This window comes from Eptatretus burgeri, chromosome 10 (genome assembly GCF_056783735.1).
Source record: "Eptatretus burgeri isolate ZD-2024b chromosome 10, Ebu_testis_v1, whole genome shotgun sequence".
Classification (NCBI taxonomy): Eukaryota; Metazoa; Chordata; class Myxini; order Myxiniformes; family Myxinidae; genus Eptatretus; species Eptatretus burgeri.
The window spans coordinates 57133059-57152303 of record NC_140970.1 but is presented as its reverse complement, the minus strand read 5'-3'; positions in this window follow the sequence as shown (position 1 = coordinate 57152303).

The following is a 19245-nucleotide window of genomic DNA, read 5'->3' as shown; positions in this document are numbered from 1 at the left end:
CCGGTCTCGCGCCCACAGACCACGTCTGCCCCCTTGTAGTTGAGGGTGGCCCCTTTTTCTTTTGCTTTTGAGTATATGTGTTGTCGGCGCCGTCTGTAAAGTAAAACTGTGTAAGTGTTGCCGTGTGCTCGCGTAGTCGGTAGTAGATCTGCATTGTTTCTTTTGTTGCAATTGCTTTTGGTGCATAATTGTTGTGTTTCTTTTGTTACATTTGCTTTTGGTGCATAATTGTTGTAATTGTATATGTGTGCTTTCCGTTTGCCGCTGAATAAATGTGAATTATGTTGAACTGTTTTTCCCGTTTCGCTTCGTCTTTTCTTTAATTGAATCTCCATCTTACTTCACGTAAAGGGTTGGTCGTGGGCTAAATACGCCCAATAATTAATCGGAACCGTCGAGGTTGACGATAACACCGCTCGGTTATCCCGATAGAACGGAACGGGTCGCTTAAAGTGGCCCGTGTCCGAAGTCGACCTGCGGCGAGGTGCGATCGCCCGGTCTACCCTCCGTGTGGGTACTTAGGTAGGTCGAATTTGGCGAAAAACCCTATTCCACGCGGGGGGCCGATTGGCACGATCATGGTGAGGCCGAAAGGCCCACCCGTGACTAGTTCCCGGCGTTAGTCCGAGAGGGTCACGACGGAATTGTCCGTCTGGTGGGCGACGTGCCGCGATTCGAGTTACGTGGCCGCTCGCACGCCGGCGGGCGCGAATTCGCAACAATATGAATTTGTTTTGTTTGTATTATTTGAGGTCTGAAAACACTGAATCTTTGTTGTTATTTTGACCAGTTGTCAATTTCTGCAAATAAATGCTCTAAATGACTATTTTTATTTGGATTTTGGGAGAAATGTTGTCAGTCGTTTATAGACTAAAACAAAAATGTTCATTTTACTCAAACACATACCTATAAATAGTAAAACCAGAAAAACTGATAATTTTGCAATGGTCTTTTTTTCAGAGCTATATATATATATATATATATATATATATATATATATATATATATATATATATATTTATATATATATATATATATATATATATATATATATATATATATATATATATATATATATTTACAAGGTGTCCCAAAAAAATGTACTCACATTTTGGCTCCTCATCACTCCTTGAATTTTTCATTTATTTTCAGATCAAATTGACCCGAATAATGGCAGAAGTACGACTCGGTTTTGAAGAAAGAAAATTTATCATAAAGTGCGACTGGAAGCACGAAAACATCATGGAAGTGCAAAGACAATTTTGAAGACATTTTCACAAAGATCCACCAAAGCGACGCACCATTGCTCACATCCGAGAAAAGTTTGAAACAGATGGAACCGTGCATGACGTCCATAAGGAGCGTTCAGCGTTCAGGAAGACCACGGTCATCAACCACCCCCGCAAAGGAAAATCAATTGTTGGAAACCCACCACCGATCCTCACGGAAATCTGTACGACAAATGGCTCGTGAGACAGGAATTCCAGAATCAAGCACCCATCACATTTTGAAGCAAATTCATTGGAAAAGTTACATTCCAAAATTAATCCATGTTCTAAATGAAGACGATCCTGACCGGAGAGCTGAATTTTGTGAGTGGTACCTGGGCAAATGCGAAGAAGATGCAGCATTTCCATCCAAAATTGTTTGGAGCGATGAGGCCATCTTCAAGTTAAATGGCTCAATTGACCGACACAATTGCATCTACTGGGCTCCTGAAAATCCGCATGTTACTATGGAACACCATTTAAACTTACCAGAGGTTACTGTGTCGTGTGGGCTATCAGCATTGGGCATCCTTGGGCCATTCTTTTTTGACCAAACTGTCACTGGGGATGTTTACTTAAACTTGCTGCAGGAATCCGTCGGTCCATGTGTCGAAGAGATATTTGGTGACGAAGAGATTTACTTTCAGCAAGATGGAGCACTTCCCCACTACCACCCTGATGTAAGGGCCTATCTCGAAGCAACTTTTCCGAACAGTTGGATTGGGCGAAGAGGTAGTGTTGAATTCCCTGCGCGTTCCCCAGACCTCACTCCAATGGACTTCTTTTTATGGGGATATCTCAAAGATAAGGTTTACTGCTCAAAACCAGCAACAGTCGATGAGCTGAAAGAGGAAATTGAAAGACAATGTCTTGCAGTTCGAAATGAAATGATTCGTAACGCTGTTGAATCCATTGGTCGGCTGTGTTGAATTATCGGCTGTGTTTGGAACGTGATGGTCGTCAGTTTGAACATTTGTAAACATGCATTTATCCATTTATACATTTAACCATTAATCTTGTTTCTAAGTCAATCAACAACGCATTTATTATCATTTAAAGAGTGAGTCCATTTTTTGGGACACCCTGTATATACATATGTGTGTGTGTATATATATATGTGTGTGTGTATATATATATGTGTGTGTGTATATATATATATATATATATATATATATATATATATATATATATATATATATATATATATATATATACACCACAAGGGGAAAACCAGAGATGTCAGGATCAGTCAATTTTGAAGAAACTGAAAAACAAAGTTTCAAGACTTTGGTGGACTGTTTAATAACTGTCATATAGATTTCTTTTCCAGTTAAAGGAAGAGTGATCATTGGCCGATCAAATTAAGCATGTAGCATTTGCCAAGCTTCTGTGTTATTTAATTTAAGAGCAAAGAACGAATCAATGTTGCAAACTGACATCACTGGTTATTCCCTTGTTTAATAATTGCCATGCAATTTTAACCCAGGATGTGTAGCAAATTCATGCTTGTTGGTTATTAGCATATATTACATGACTTTGGTGATCACAGATTTCTTTTTTCAACATTAAACGGTCATTGTTTTTTTGTTTGATTGGTGTTCAACGCCATACTCAAGGGTATTTCGCTTATATGACGACGGATTCTCCATTTCTTACTCCGTACTACTTAATATGATGGAAAACCGGGAGGAAACCAAGGATAAACCACCCCCACGATAGCCGAAGTCACCTCATGTGACTCCCTCATAAACCTAAGCAGGTTGATTGGACGGTGGGTACATTGAATGAGGATGGGTACTCAGACACGCTAACCATTAAGCCATGGCGTGGGTCCCATAAAAGTCACAATAAAAGGTTTGACCAGGCTTGAACCACGATATGCACCAACTACGGAGCCCATGATACAACCAAATAGGCCATTGTAGTGCTCAGTGTTTATGCTGTGAAAGTTTTACAACCTTTCATTTTTTAGTTTCTCAACTTTGAATATTATGGTGGAACAGTTAACATGAATGAAAGGGAGATAACCAGGAGTAAAGTACTGACAACTCTGGGTTTCTACTTGTTCAGCTTTGACAACACTTGTTTTTTCATTGCACGGCTAAACTTTATACCATATAAATTATGTGACACCCCTGGTTATTTGTTAAAGTAATATTGTGAGAGGAAACCATATGTTGCCAACTATTGGCAGGTGCAATAACCCTGAAATTTATAAAAAGTGATATCTCTGGTATTCCCCTTGTGGTCTTCATATATATATATATATATATATATATATATATATATATATATATATATATATATATATATATATATATATATATATATATATATATATATATATATATATATATATATGTAATTGTTACGGTTGTGGAAATTCACAGAACACCAGACTGTGAGAACACAGAACACAGGTTGTGGAAATTCACAGAACATTCATCGAATGCATTTCGATGTATTGACCAATGAGGATCACGCTACGAACGTTGTCTGGTTGCGAGTAAACAATATGGCGGCCTCCAGTAGCAGCGACGACGACGAGTGTTGGAGCGAGAAACGCTGTTGTATGTGCATTTATCTGACCAAAAGATCAAGTTTAATACCTTTTACTGACAGAACATGTCTGTGATATTTGCAATTTGTTCTTTCGTGGCAGAATTTAGAAGGTGATCAAGCTGAAATTGCGAGAAATTTCATGAAGAACCACGCTGACAAATTCGACGAATTCGGCGAACATGGCAACAGTACGGTAACAATACTAGCTATAGCTATACCGCAAGATGCAGCGTTTCATCAAGTATGTTATTCACGATTTACCGGCAAACAACGAGTGAGCAGGGTGCAAAGCAGCATGAAAAAGAGAGAAGAAAATGCAGCCAATACTGGTAGGTTGAATAACTTGAATAATAAATCATGACAATGCTTCAAAACTTAGTTTGATATTTTTTTGTGAAGTATATTTAACGTAAAATTATTTTGTGTGTCGTCTTGAACGATTTTGAACTTGAAGGAACTGTCCAATATTTATGCAAGGAGGTATGAAACAAATACATTTTTAAAAGTAAGTCTGAGGAAGGGGGGAAGGAATCTAGTCCTGCTAACCATGACTCGAGGTCAAGACATCTTTTAACTGTACTGACATTTTCTTTATGGATCTCGAGTCCTCCATTATCAGTACATAGACATCCACTGTACATTTATTTTAAGAAGTGAAGAGTTCAAGCATCAAAAATAATACACATACCTCTTGTGTAATCATCTGAAAGATGCTGTCGATCTTCTCTACACAGTCTAGAAGCACCACAAGAGAGTGCATTTCAACATACCAAATTCAATGGATGAAAAATTGGATTGTTTTCTGAGTACAATTTTTCCAAGTCTGCCAGGCAATATTGAGGTGATCTGTCATGTTTATCTCAAACATCATGAGGTGTGAATCAGTACGTGCTGTGGGATTATAATTATCCACGACTGCCCGCTAAACCCTCTTCACTGTTTCCCAGCTAAAGCATTGGAGCCCAACAAACCTCCCATGTTTGGTGCTATTTCTTATTTGTGCAGCAGATATTAATACACTTCCCTGTAACTCAGCATACAGCTGAGTTACAGTTACTGGAACTAGGGGGGAATACCAAGTAAATGCCGCAACAATTATAATGTCTGTTTATTTTCTTAAAGTAGGTCCTGTATTTAGAAGGTACATACTATTTTGTGTACAGTATTTGTATGTCGCCTGACAGATGTTGACATAACTGGCCATGTTGACTTTGATGTTAAGAATGATGATAAAGACTCCAGATCTGAAGCTGAGGAAGACTCTGATGCTGAAGAGGATGAAATAACTGCACTATTTGTATGATGTTTTGGACAAGGTTCAAGATGACCAAGCCGAAGAGACAAATTGTGGCTATCTCGAGTCTTTAAAACAACATTTTTACTACTTTTTGGGGGTCTGAATTAATAAAGATTGCTGCCAAGACCAATGTGAACATGACATCATATAGTTTGTGTTGTTTTTTTACTGTGTAAATGGGTTTTTCAAATGTAACATACACCTGGTGTATACTGGTGTTTTGGGGCAGCGGTTCTCAGTAACGTTCCATGATATCGCTTGTGAAAAAAATGGGATGTTTTCGGGGTCATAAGGCTTCATCCCACACCCTTCTTGCCCAATCCCAAGGTTCAGGTCATGAAATAAAAAAAACAACAAATAGATATCCACCCTATGGCCCACGGTCGAAGAGGTCAGTTATTTCGGAAAGTGTGTTCCAGGTTAGAATTCCCCACCGATGTATAAAGGGATTTATTCGTGTGCCGGGCTGTGCATCTTTTGGTTAGCCGTCATTCTTTCTCTATCTTTTATTTTAACAATAACAACAACCCACGTCCGCGCTTGATGGCGATTTCCAACACGTCCGCGTTTGATGTCGATTTCCAACACATCCGCTTGTGATCAGGATGATTTCCACCACCTCCGTGTTTGATCAGCGATTTCACGCAAAATCGGATCAAAACAGCGTTACGCTCTGAAGGAGATGGCCAATCAGAAGTGAGAGGGGCGGATCCAGCTTGGGTGAAGGTTCAAAGGTGAAAAGGGGGAGGGCGCTGATTTCGGGTGGCAAAGCCCACCGCGGCCCCTCCCCTTGGGGCTATAAAGGGCCGCGTTCGCTCCCCGACAAGTGTTGTTGTGTTGATTGGGTTGGAGAGCGGTTAGTTGAGAGCTGTTGGAGAGACGCCGAGCCACCGGCAGGAGTTGAGCCGTTGGAGTTCGGAGTGGAAGGGTTGGAGAGCCTGTGGGAGCTGGCGAGAGCAGTGGAGTTCGTTCGTTGGAAGGGTCGCCAGCAGGAAGCCGGGGTCGATACCCGTTCGCTCCTCCAGCGCGTCGTCGGCTAGGCCAGGCCACAGTGAAGGCCAGACAACCGAGGAGAACCGTACAAGCTGCTCCTCAAGCCGCCCAAGCGACTGGCGCGTTTGCGACGCACCGGGCCGAACGGAGACACCAGGGGTCGCCGATAAAAAGGACCCATCGAGTCACCACGAGGGTGGCCAGGTAGCTGGCCCGGTCTCTCAGGGCCTGTTCTGGTCATCCCGGCCCTGAGTACATTAAAGGCTCACGAGCCCGGTTCTTTCTTTCTTGGGTTTTGCATGAAAGTATGTGGCGCCTTGTCCTTAAGTAGAATCGTTGTTAAGTGCCTGTATGTACATTGCATAATAGACATCGGCTGTCGGCTTTTGCTCGTGTCTTGTCCCCTATTCCCCCATTGACTGCTTACGTGCTGGGTGAAAATAAACACCATATTGTTTGAATGTCAACCCGCTCGTTGCGTCACTTTCTCCATTGATTGCCATGATGCGTTCGGGAAATTAGCTGGCTGATTACAAAGCAGATAAAATAATCTGGTCCGGCAGGATCTTGCGAATTAAAACTGCTTGGCATTCGCATACGGAACGAGCCGCTTAAGCGGCTCGTTTTCGTGCAGGCCTCATCGAGGTATAAACTCCCGGCATTTCTGTCCGCGTGAATAGTTAGGTATATCGATAATTCGGCGATTGACCCTGTAGCGCGTGGACAGAATAGTTGGCTGGTTTATGGTGTATTAAAAACGCCCGTAGCTGGGTTTCGGCGTTTATCCGGAAGCTAGGACTAGATTGTCGCGTTCAGTGGACGTGCGGCCTGGATTGGGCTGAAAAGGTCGTGCACACGCCGAACCGGCGGAAATCTATAACACTAGTGTCAAGAGTGGGATTCAAATTCATCCGCCTCCAAGCGAAATTAACGGGAATCGGACCAAGGGTGTGCAAAGCAACCCTCTGTTCCCATTAAATTCCGAGCGTTGAAATTTTTTATACCCGATACGCAAAATGGCGGCTCAAGGCGAGTGGGTGCAGGAGGGAATAGATTTGGAGTTAATAGAATCTATGGCCCAGGATGAAATTACCGTGCAGGACACTCCCATGCAGGAACTTTCCCCACAACTGAACCCAGAGTCCGAAATGGGCACAGCGGTGGGGGCGGCGGCTTTTGACCCCCCCCCCCAATCAAATTCCTTCCCCGGTCCTCACTGAAACCGCGACCGATCGCGGCGGATCGGTCCTACTCGGGTCATCGGGCATCGAACAGCTGATGTGGATGATGCAAGCGATGAGAAACGAGACGAAAAACGAAATGAAAGCAAATGCGCGTGAGATGAAGGATGAAATGAAAAACGAAATGAAAGAAAATGCGCGTGAGATAAATAAAGAAATGAAAAACAACATGGATACAAATATGCAAACGCTGAGGGGTGAAATGCGGCGCATGGGGCGAAGCCTGCAGGCGGGCACGAAGGGCATAATGGCGATTGAGCGCGACGAAACGCGGACAGTGGAGCGCAAAATGGCTGCGCCACGTGGCGGAGACACCGAACCAACGAGGGGGATTGTGGATGGTGTCGGTCCCGCAATGGAGACGGGTGAGGTCACAATAATAAGGGAGACGTGTTGGGCGAGACTCGTGGAGGTGATGGTGACAGAGAAGGAAAAATTAAATTGGGAGACCGAGACGTGTCGGGCGAGACACGTGGAGACGAGGGAGATAACAAAAAGAGACAACGGAAATAAAAACAGAGACACGGGAGATAGAGGGTGAATTATATGAAACTAAAGACGAACACACACACATGGAGTTAGCGAGGGACAATGGGGGTGAGCTGGCGGAATGTGTCGTGACACGGTACAAGCAGCAGGATAGCCTCCTCCAGGAACGAGGGGAGGGAATATTCCCCCTTGAAGCGGATCGCGACCAGGTGAGTTCGGTAGCGCCGTGCGAGTTGGGTGGGGGGGGGGCGAGTGCTGTGAACAGGTACACGCGGAGCTTGGGGGCCATGGAGACCCCGGGAGTGCTTGAGGTAGCGCGAATCCCCAGCGCGATTGTCCCAGTGTGTGTGCTTACGAGTGTGGCAAAATGTGTGCTGAAATATACGCATAGCGTGAGTAAAATGGCGTGCGTGGGTAAAAAGCCGTGTATGGAAGAAGCGACCGTGTGTAAGAGGAACCGTGTGTGTGAGAGGAACCGTGTGTGTGAGAGAGTGGTATGAGAGGGAAATGGCGGTTGGTATGCGGGAAAACGCAACCGCGTGTCCGAGTGTAATGGCGAGGTGTGTATGCGTCATGGCACGTGGGAGTGCGTACGTTGAATGGCGACGAAGACGGCACCAGACAAGAGACAAGGGCCGTGTAGCGGTCGTAGCTATTTCGACACTGTGCCGGATTCGCACAGCAGCGCGCACGAGGTCCGTGCCGTGCTTCGCACGAGGCCGCCACGCGCGCGCCTACGCGAGTGAAATCCGGTCCGGAAATGCCGGCGGTGGATACAAGCCGACCCTGCAGACGGACAGAAGTTAGGCTGGGAATTGTGAATTTGGATCGGACGGGTTCTCCAGGCGAGCGTGTGTGTAAAGCTCCGTGTGGCCTGCGTCGTGCGTTCTGTTTGCAGAGCGCGTGAAGGAGTTTCCCCGATGCGTTACGCGTGCCTCAGCTTGCGCGAGAAATCACGCGGTTTCGGGGTGCGAGTGACGTCATCGGGGATTCCGCGGCACGGGTTACGGGCAAGCAGAGCATATGTGCTCACGTGGGGAACCCCTCGAAATGCGAGGCTTGCTTGGGATGCGCAGGGTGGCGTCGTGGCTGCACGCATGGTTGGAATCCGGCAGAAGGGAATCCCTGCCGGATGTTACCGTCAAAGAGGAAGGGACGAGAAACGCGAACAGCTGCCATGACATCATGGGAAAAGAGCGCAGGTTGTGAGTTGCCACGCTGATGCACATAAAAAAAAAAGAGAAAAGCAAGCCTCGCCACTTCGGGTAAACAGGATTCCTGGGCAGGGTGTGGGAGACCCCCTTGCATAGGGCACAGGAAAAGCACTAGTTAGGGGGAAGGGCTAGCTAGTATAGTTAGACCGGCTTCATGGGAACACGGGTTGCTCCTCATTTGAGCCCGTGGAATGGTTAGTTAGTGGGAATGTTATGTTAGATTTGGAAATTGATTTATGGAAACATGGACAGACATTGAATGTGTAGTGGGGACGTAGCTTAGCTATGTAGGATTAAAAGGAACGTGCATGAGAATAAGGGATGACGAGGGAGCACGAGAGAGTTGAGGGATTTAGTGAGAAGAATGGCAGTGTTCAGTGATGTGAGCAATGGAATGAAATGAATGGAAACATGTTGAGTGAGTGAAGGCCAGCGGGCCTGTGTGAATGGAGCGAATGTGGTATGCATGGTGCGATGAGTGATCGGGGGGAGGAGGGATTCCCACCCAAGGGACCCCAGGGTCATAGTAAAGTGAGATAGTGGGTTAGCCAAATTGACAAAATGGAGGTCGTTTTGCTGTTGGTGCGAATGTAGGCTCGAAACCCGTTTGGAGGGTGCAGGAGTCCTGTTGACGGGCTGGGAGCGTGGCTACGAACGGTGAGTATCACTTAGTGGGCACCCCGGGCACCGGACTAGTCGGCCGCGGTAGGCCAAGGGCCCAAGAGGGGCCGGGGCAGCGTAGTGGGCTCGGGTGGGCCTGCATGAAGCGGGGCCCGTAGCACCAATGGCCACGTTGGCAGTGTCGTGGGCACGGGCACCCGGGGAAAGGGGCCCGTGGCGCCAGCCTGACACGTGGGCATCGAGGAGGAGTAGCCGAGGAGGGCACTCCCCAGATTTTAGGGAGCTGGTAGGCTCGGAGACAGTCTCAGGGCCCGGGGGTGCCATGGTTGGAGAATCGGCAGAGGGTAGTTCCTGCCAAGTGAGCCATGTTGCCCAGCCACGAAACCGTGCAAGGGCACGATGGAAAAACTTGAGAGCAAGGCCCAAATTTGAAAGGACACCAACACAGGCGACGGGAATCTTGGTTGGTAGAACCAATAGATTAAGTGAGGCGTTTGTTGAAAGCCTCGGGGTAGTTTAAGGTTAATAAATGTTAGGGCAGATAGGAAGATGTACCCCTCCGCACCATCCATCCCCTCGCTCTCGGTCGGCCGCTGGACTCACCGTGGTAAGATCGCTGAGATCTGATGAGGCCATTTTGAGGCTTTATTGGGCCTTGGGACAGAACGCTAGCGCTCCCTTATTCCCCTCCGGGAATGGAACGTAGGGCTTGGGAGTAGGCTAGGATGACTATAGGTTAGCCGGACAGAGACAATAAAGGGGGTTAGGGGGACGAATTATAAGATAGAGTAAAAAAAATAAGATGGGGCTAAATTTGGATTTTTGCAAACTAAGGGAGTGGGTATGGACAGAAACAGGCAAAGGCGATAGGTTGGGAGGGAGACAGTTGGGTAGGTCCGAGCCTGCCTTCAGACCGGCCGGCACCACCGCGCTCCCTCCACAAACCTCAAGAACGAGACAAGAGGCCGGCCAGCTTCATATGCCGGCCTGCGTGTGCTACAGCGGCCTTGCCTTGCCATGCCTTGTCTGCCTGCCTCTGCCTTGACCCCATGCCTGCGACCCTTGATTGCATTTGCCCCTGTATTCCACCCATCACCATGTGCGCCAGGTCCAGTGTGTTTTTCAAAGACTGTCCTGCAGGCAGCTACATCACAGGGACTGCATTGAGCAGCCCGTGCACCGTGTTTTGCATCCATCCAGTCCCATCCATTCATTTTTGTGTTTCTACATCAATCCATCCAGTTCACTTCAGGGAGGAGCCTGGGACTGCATTGGGCAGCCGGCTTATTTCTTGTTCCTGCATAGGGAGCCAGAGACTGCATTTGCGCAGCCTGGCTACCCTCTTCAAATGGCCTGTGGGATGGCATATGGCATGCCGGGTTGGGGTGAGTTGCCTCCAGCAGCTGAAGACATGAAAAAGGTTCTGTGACAGACAACAGGCCTTTTGAACAGGCCCCAAAGACATCCGACCTTCAGCTGTGGGGGTGCTCACCTTCATAAACTGTGAATAACATTTGCCATGCCCTTTTTCCCCACAGAGTCCATCAGTCCTGGGCCATGGTTATAGTAAAATTTATAAGGTTAAGAATAAGTAAAATTGTACATGAGTTTTGCTCCCCCTGCATGCTTGTCGTAGCGCCGGCAATTTTAGACAAGTCGTCTATACGAGTGAGTTTGTTTAGTTAGTTACACAGCCCGTATGTTATTTACTTTTGGGACACGGATACACCAAATGTCGCACTCAGGGATCCAAAGGTAAATCGTACTTGGGGAGAAATTACACATGAAGGCACACGAAAATTTGACAACTCGGGACGAGTCTGTAAAAAGGGGAGGGGGTAGTGTTAAGGTTGTGGAAATTCACAGAACACCAGTCAGGTTCCCCAGAGGTCAGTTATTTCGGTACGCATGTGTTCCAGGTTAGAATTCCCCACCGATGTATAAAGGGATTTTTTCGTGTGCCGGGCTGTGCATCTTTGAGTTAGCCGTGATTCTTTCTCTATCTTTTATTTTATCAATAACAACAATGACAACCCACATCCGCGTTTGATGGCGATTTCCAACACATCCGCTTTTGATGGCGATTTCCAACACGTCCGCTCGTGATCAGGGTGATTTCCAAACACGTCCGTTCGTGATCAGGGTGATTTCCAACACGTCCGCATTTGATGGCGATTTCCAACACGTCCGCGTGTGATCAGGATGATTTCCACCACGTCCGTGTTTGATCAGGGATTTCACGCAAAATCGGATCAAAACGGCATTACCTTCTGAAGGAGCTGGCCAATCAGAAGTGAGAGGGGCGGATCCAACCAGGGTGAAGGTTCAAAGGTGAAAATGGGGAGGGCACTGATTTTGGGTGGCAAACCCCACCGCGGCCCTCCCCTTGGTGCTATAAAGGGCCGCGTTCGCTCACCAACAAGTGTTGTTGTGTTGTTTGGGTTGGAGAGCGGTTAGTTGAGAGCCGTTGGAGAGACGCCGAGCCACCGACAGGAGTTGAGCCGTTGGAGTTCGGAGTGGAAGGGTTGGAGAGCCTGTGGGAGCTGGCGAGAGCAGTGGAGTTCGTTCGTTGGAAGGGTCGCCAGCAGGAAGCCGGGGTCGAGACCCGTTCACTCCTCCAGCGCGTCCTCGGCTCGGCCAGGCCGCAGTGAAGGCCGGACGACCGAGGAAAACCGTATAAGCTGCTCATCAAGCCACCCAAACGACTGGCAAGTTCACAACGCACCGGGCCGAAAGGAGACACCAGGGGTCGCCGATAAAAAAGGTCCCATCTAGTCACCACGAGGGTGGCCAGGTAGCCGGCCCGGTCTCTCAGGGCCTGTTCTGGTCATCCCGGCCCTGAGTACATTAAAGGCTCACGAGCCCGGTTCTTTCTTTCTTGGGTTTTGCATGAAAGTCTGTGGCGCCTTGTCCTTAAGTAGAATCGTTGTTAAGTGCCTGTATGTACAGAGCATAATAGACATCGGCTGTAGGCTTTTGCTCGTGTCTTGTCCCCAATTCACCCATTGACCGCTTATGTGCTGGGTGAAAATAAACACCATATTGTTTGAATGTCAACCCGCTCGTTGCGTCACTTTCTCCATTGACTGCCATAATGCATTCAGGAAATTAGCTGGCTGATTACAAAGCCGATAAAATAATCTGGTCCGACGGGATCTGGTGAATTAAAACTGCTCAGCATTCGCATACGGAACGAGCCGCTTAAGCGGCTCGTTTTCGTGCAGGCCTCATCTAGGTATAAACTCCCGGCATTTCTGTCTGCGTGAATAGTTAGGTCTATCGATAATTCAGCGATTGACCCTGTAGCGCGTGGACAGAATAGTTGGCTGGTTTATGGTGTATTAAAAACGCCCGTAGCTGGGTTTCGGCGTTTGTCCGGAAGCTACGACGAGATTGTCGCGTTCGGTGGACACGCGGCCTGGATTGGGCTGAAAAGGTTGTGCGCACGCGAACCGGCGGAAATCTATAACAATATATATATATATATATATATATATATATATATATATATATATATATATATATATATATATATATATATATATATATATATTGTTACGGCTGTGGAAATTCGCAGTACACCATATAGGTTCCTGAGATCAGTTATCCCGGTAAGTCTGTGTTCAGTTAAATTTCCCCACGGTTGTTTAATGGGATTATTCGTGTTCACCGGGCTGTGACCCTTTGAGATAGTGTTTTTCTTTATCTATCGTTATTTTGAACCACCATTGCAACAAACCTCCACGCCAACAACCGCCACCACCAACTATGCCACAACGCCAACAACCGCCACCACCAACTATGCCACAACGCCAACCACGCTACAATCACCATTACAACAACCACCACCATCTTCGCCACTACGCTCGCTTGCGAACGCCATCCTCCACGGACCACGCTACAACCCCGTTCCGCGTCGGAAACCGTCCGAGAACGCGAAGAGGGAAGCAAGAAGGATCTCCGATGGCGCGCGGCTTCTCCCGCCTGATTTTCCCCGCGCTTGGTGTGGGGGAAGTGCGATCCGAGCCGGGGGTCAAAGGTGAGAAAAGGTGGGAGCCTCTTTTTGGGGGAATAATTCCTTGGACCTGAGCCAAAACCGACTTCCCCCGCACGGCGCGCGGGGAGGGGGCGAGAGGGCACGCCCCTTTTCGGGAGGCTTCTCGAAACGCCTCGAAGGGAGGTGGAGCCGAAAATGGGGTGGAGTGAAGCGCGGAGCCCCGCGCTATGAAGGGCGGTGCCCCGCGCTATAAAGGGCGGACCGTACGCGAGGCTCGGGGCTCTCTGAGAGATCTCCCTGTGGTTCATGACTCTCTTCCCCTGTCAACCGGTGGTCCATGCCCTGCTGCTTCTTCCGGCTTGTGGTACACTCGCCTGCCTTTGGTGGTCCGGTGCTCGTACTTCCTGTGGATCAGCTGTTCCTGTGGTCGGGGTCTGGTGGAGGGCCCGTGCATCGGGGACGCGGACGGAAGGCGCAGCTCTGCCAGCTGTGTGGTGTGGACCTGCGCGTCCGGACGAGGAGTGCCGGAGAGAGTTCGCCGGCCACGCGGGAGGCCCGGAAACCAGGCGTGTCCATGCTAGCTGTCGGGGAAGCGGGACGTCACGACTCAACGACCACTTAGGGGGGGCAGGTAACCTGCACGGTCTCGTGGGCCCATTCGGTCAGCCAAGGCCTACGTTATAAAGGTCCCGGACCCCGTCTACCTCCCTGCCTATGGGGAGGTCTTTCCTTTTGTTTTTGTATGCATGCTGTGGCACCGTGTCCTGTTAAGTAACGACTGTATAAGTGACTGTGCTTGTACATAATAATTATAGTCGGTCGTATTGCTTTTGCATTCTATTTGTTACTTGTATATTGCATGACTGCCCTTGCTTGTGTTGTGCTGTATAGTGAATAAATGTCCTTGTGTGCAATGTACCCCATTTGTCGTGTCCTATTTCCCTTTTGAAAAGCCATCTTGCATCGTTGAATGAGTAGTGGGTTTTGAACGCCCGGTAAAGAGAATCGGATCCGTCGAGGTCGGCGATAACACCGCTCGGTTATCACTGTAGTACGGAACGGACCGCTTAAGCGGTTAGTGTCCCAGGCCGACCTGCGGCGCGGTGCAGCCCCTCGGTAGGTTACCCGCGCGGGTACTTAAGTATATTGACATTCAGCGATTCACCCTATTTCGCACGGGTAGAATGCGGACTGGGTTGTGGTGAGGTTAAACCCCCACCCGTGACTGGTTCCTGGTGGTAGTTCCAGGAGGGTCACGACTGAATTGTCCGTCCGGTGGGCGACGCGGTTGCGATTGGAGTTACGCAGACGATCGCACGCCGGCAGGCGCGAATTCGTAACAGTGGTGTCAAGAGTGGGATACAAACTCTCCCGTCTCCAAACTAAATTTACGGGAATCGGACCAGGGGTGTGCAAAGCAACCCCCCCATTCCCATTAAATTTCGAGCTTTTAAATTAAATTCCACGGAATAAGATGGCTTTTCAAGGCGAACGGGTGCTGGGGGTATTGGAAATAGAAGTGAGGGAAGAAATTGTAGAATTCATAGCCCAGGACGAGATCCCCGAGCAGGAAATGCTTATTGGGCAGGATGAACTTCCCCAACCAAAATCGGAGCCCGAAATGGGCGCGGCGGAAGAGGCCACGGTGGATGACAATACGATGCAAGACAGACCTGAGGGCATTTCGAGCCCAGTTCCGCTGCATGTCCAGAAGCAATGGCTGGAGCCAGGTGCAGGGTGCGGCACAGCTCACGGCGGCCCTGCGTAGTGCGGCACTCGAGGTCCTGACCACGGTACCCAAGGAAGGGGCGACACTGGAGGACCTCTATTTGGCCCTAAAAAAACGATTTGGCATGGACCAGCAGAGCGAGCTTGTTAAAGCTCAGCTCAGTGGGCGCAAACAACGTTCCCAGGAATCGATGGGAGAATTGGCACATGACATTCGCCGCTCGGTGGGGATCGCACACGCCAACATTCCGCCGGAGTAACGGGAGGAGCTTGCCCTGGATCACTTTCTCCGGGCAATTGGGGGTACCGATGTCGGGGCGATGCTAACCGCATGGCGCCCAAAAACCCTCCAGAAGGCGGCTGATGCTGCAGCCTGTTGGGAGGCAGCAAAGGCGTCGTCTTGAGGGGCAGAGCGACTTGCGGTAGCAGTCCGGCAGGTGGGCCCCGTGGAGGACGGTGCGCTGGGAGCCGGGGTGACCTTAGGCGACCAGGCGCATTGGCAAAAGATGATCCAGGGCATGATTAGCAAGCAGTTCAGGAGAGATAAAAGGGAGCGGTCGGGCCCAGGGAGGGCGAGAGATGGGCCATCAGGGGGTACCCCAATTCGGAACGGAGGAGGGTATAATTCGGCGTACCGGAGGCAGACACCTTACCAGAGGAGGTGTTATAATTGTGGCGGGAGGGACCACCTGCGGTGGGAGTGAAACGCCCCGCGCAGGGAAGAACCATGGTCCCCCAGACCACCAACTCCGCCCCAGGCCGATGGGAATAGCCAGGCCCAACCATCACCCCCCCCCCACCAGTCCCAGGGAAACTAAAAGGTGCCGAACATGTAGGGCCATGTTCGGCAGACTCAGATGGAGAAGAGCCCTCAGAACTGCGACAGGTCATCAATTGTGGCCAAATTGGAAATGGTAGTTTGACGATTCGGTGCAAAATTTCCAGCGTAGGGGTAGAAGCCGTTGTGGACACAGAAGCAAGCGCCACAATCATCAGCCCTGTGGTCCTTGATTCGAGTGTAGATGGTTGGGATGCGATCCACCATCTGCAAAATCATAGTTTGCAGCTAACTACCGGGGCAACGGCCCCCATCATAGGACGTGGTTTCATGTCCTTTAAATTGGGCACTGTTAAAACGAAGATCGAGGTTTGGGTGGCCAAGGTGTGCGACCCATGTCTAATAGGGTTGGATGTGCTGACTGCCGGTGGTTGCAAAATCGACTTGGGCCGAGGAGTCATGCAGTTGGGTGGTGAGGAAGTGCCATTAGGGGGTATGGGCACGGATGAAAGGGTAGAGCTGGAGGCTACCGACTCCGTGGTCATTCCCCCGGGTGCCAAGGCAGTGGTCCCGGCCCGGTTGCGGGCACACCCAACGTGGCAGGGCTCCTGCAGCCTGGTGGAACTACTGGCAGGGCAATCAACCCCGGGCTGAGTCGTGGGCCGCACCCTAGTAAACACCGATGGGCCTATCGTGCCCGTTCGGGTAATAAATATTAGCACGGAACCACGCACTATCAAACGAGGCACGAAGGTGGCAGATTGCACCCCAGTGATAGAAGTCGCAGAATTGAGGGACGATCACATCGAGCCGGACCGCCCCGGAGGGGGTCTCCAGACATTGTTAGGAATTGGCCCGATCCCATTTGCGAGATGGTAAATCGGAGTAGTGTAGATTTGGAGGATGCCCAGCGGGAGGCCTTACACAAACTGGTCGACCGACAAATGGGAATCTTCTCCTTGTCACCCGAGGATATTGGACGTACGGGCCTGGTGCAACATCAGATCCACACCGATGGGGCTCGGCCTGTCCGTCAGCCTGCTCGACGGCTCCCATGGAGTAAGCGAGAGGAGGCTGATGAACAGGTTGAAAAGATGCTCAATGCAGGTGTCATTGAGCCCTCAGGAAGTGCTTGGATGTCACCGGTTGTGCTGGTTAAAAAGGATGGGACCACGCGTTTCTGCGTGGACTATCGCCAGCTGAACAATGTGACACTCAAAGACTCCTATCCCCTGCCTAGAATTGACGATACCCTCGACACCGTTTCAGGCTCCAAATGGTTCTCAACTTTGGACCTTAAGAGTGGGTATTGGCAGGTGGAGATGGATAAGACAGGGAAGGAGAAAACGGCATTTTCTACAGGGAAGGGACTGTATTAGTTCACTGTGATGCCGTTCGGTTTGTGTAATGCCCCCGCCACCTTTGAAAGATTGATGGAGCGTGTGCTGGGCGGCATGCCATGGCAATCATGCCTGGTGTACCTGGATGACGTCCTGGTACACGCAAGAACATTTCCCCAGGCGAGTCAATTTGGACCAGGTGTTTGGGCGCCTCAGGCAGGCAGGGCTGAAGTTGAGCCCGGAGAAATGCACTTTGTCCGCGACAGAGGTGGCCTATCTCAGACACGTGATAGGCCGCGAAGGGGTGAAAACCGACCCAGGGAAAATTACAGTGGTAGAGGTGTGGCCCGTACCTACAAATGTTAAGCAGGTACGGGGTTTTTTGGGTCTTTGCTTCTACTACCGGCGCTTCGTGGCAAATTTTGCGGAGATAGCCAGGCTCCTCCACCGGTTAACGGAGAAGGGGTCGAGATTTAATTGGACAGAGGAATGCCAGCAGGCCTTCCTCAAATTAAAGGGGTGTTTGACATCCACACCCATTTTAGCGTACCCCGCCGATGACGGGATGTATACCCTGGACACGGATGCAAGCCAGGAAGGATTGGGAGCAGTCTTGTCTCAGACACAGGGGGGCGTGGAAAGAGTGATCGCGTATTACAGTCGGGCCATGAGTAGGCCCGAACGAAATTATTGCGTTACTCGCAAGGAGCTATTGGCTATGCTGTCTGCAGTGAGCCATTTCCACCCGTACTTATACGGGAGGAAATTTTTGGTTCGAACTGACCATTCCTCCTTGCAATGGCTCTTACGGTTCAAGGAACCGGAGGGCCAGATTGCAAGGTGGTTGGAAAAGTTGCAGCAGTACGATTTCAGTGTGGCCCATAGAGCCGGTAAGGCTCATGGGAATGCCGATGCTCTCTCTCGACGCCCTTGTCTGGGAGAAAACTGCAAATATTGCACGAGGCATGAGGAGAGGGATCAATTGGCCGACACCTCCCAGAAACTCCCATCCCGTGCAGCTGGGTGGTAGGCCCAACCTTGCCACTAATCGCGGGGGAGGAATTTGGAAGTTTGGCGTGGAGCACGGCCCAGCGGGAAGACCCCGTGATAGGGCCAGTGTACAAATGGGTCCAGGAAAACAAGAGGCCCAGTGGGGAGGAGATTACCCCATTCAGAGCACAAACAAAAGCGTACTGGGCTCAGTGGCGGACCCTAGAAATGAGGGATAACATCTTGTATCGCAAGTGGGTGGAGATTCCCTTAGAAAAGACTTCTTGGCTGGTACAGTAATAGTCCCTGATGGGTTTAAGACCCAAATTCTGAAGCAGGTGCACGGTACCCGCGTCGACGGCCATTTGGGCAGAACCAAAACAAAATCTCAGGTCCGCCGGCGGTTCAATTGGGTTAACATGGGGCGCGATGTACAGAACTGGTGTCGAGCATGCGACGCCTGTACTGCTAAAAAGGGACCGGCACGGAGGATGAGGGCCCCACTTCAACTACATCAGGTTGGGGCCCCTTTGAGCGAGTGGCCATGGACATTTTGGGACCACTGCTCCCCACTCGCCAAGGTAATACATACATCCTCGTGATCATGGACGATTTCACCAAATAGCCGGAGGCCTTTGCCCTTCCCAACCAGGAAGCTGGGGTCGTGGCAAGGGCCTTCGTGGAAGGATTTGCATGTCGATATGGGATTCCGGTGGAGCTGCACACG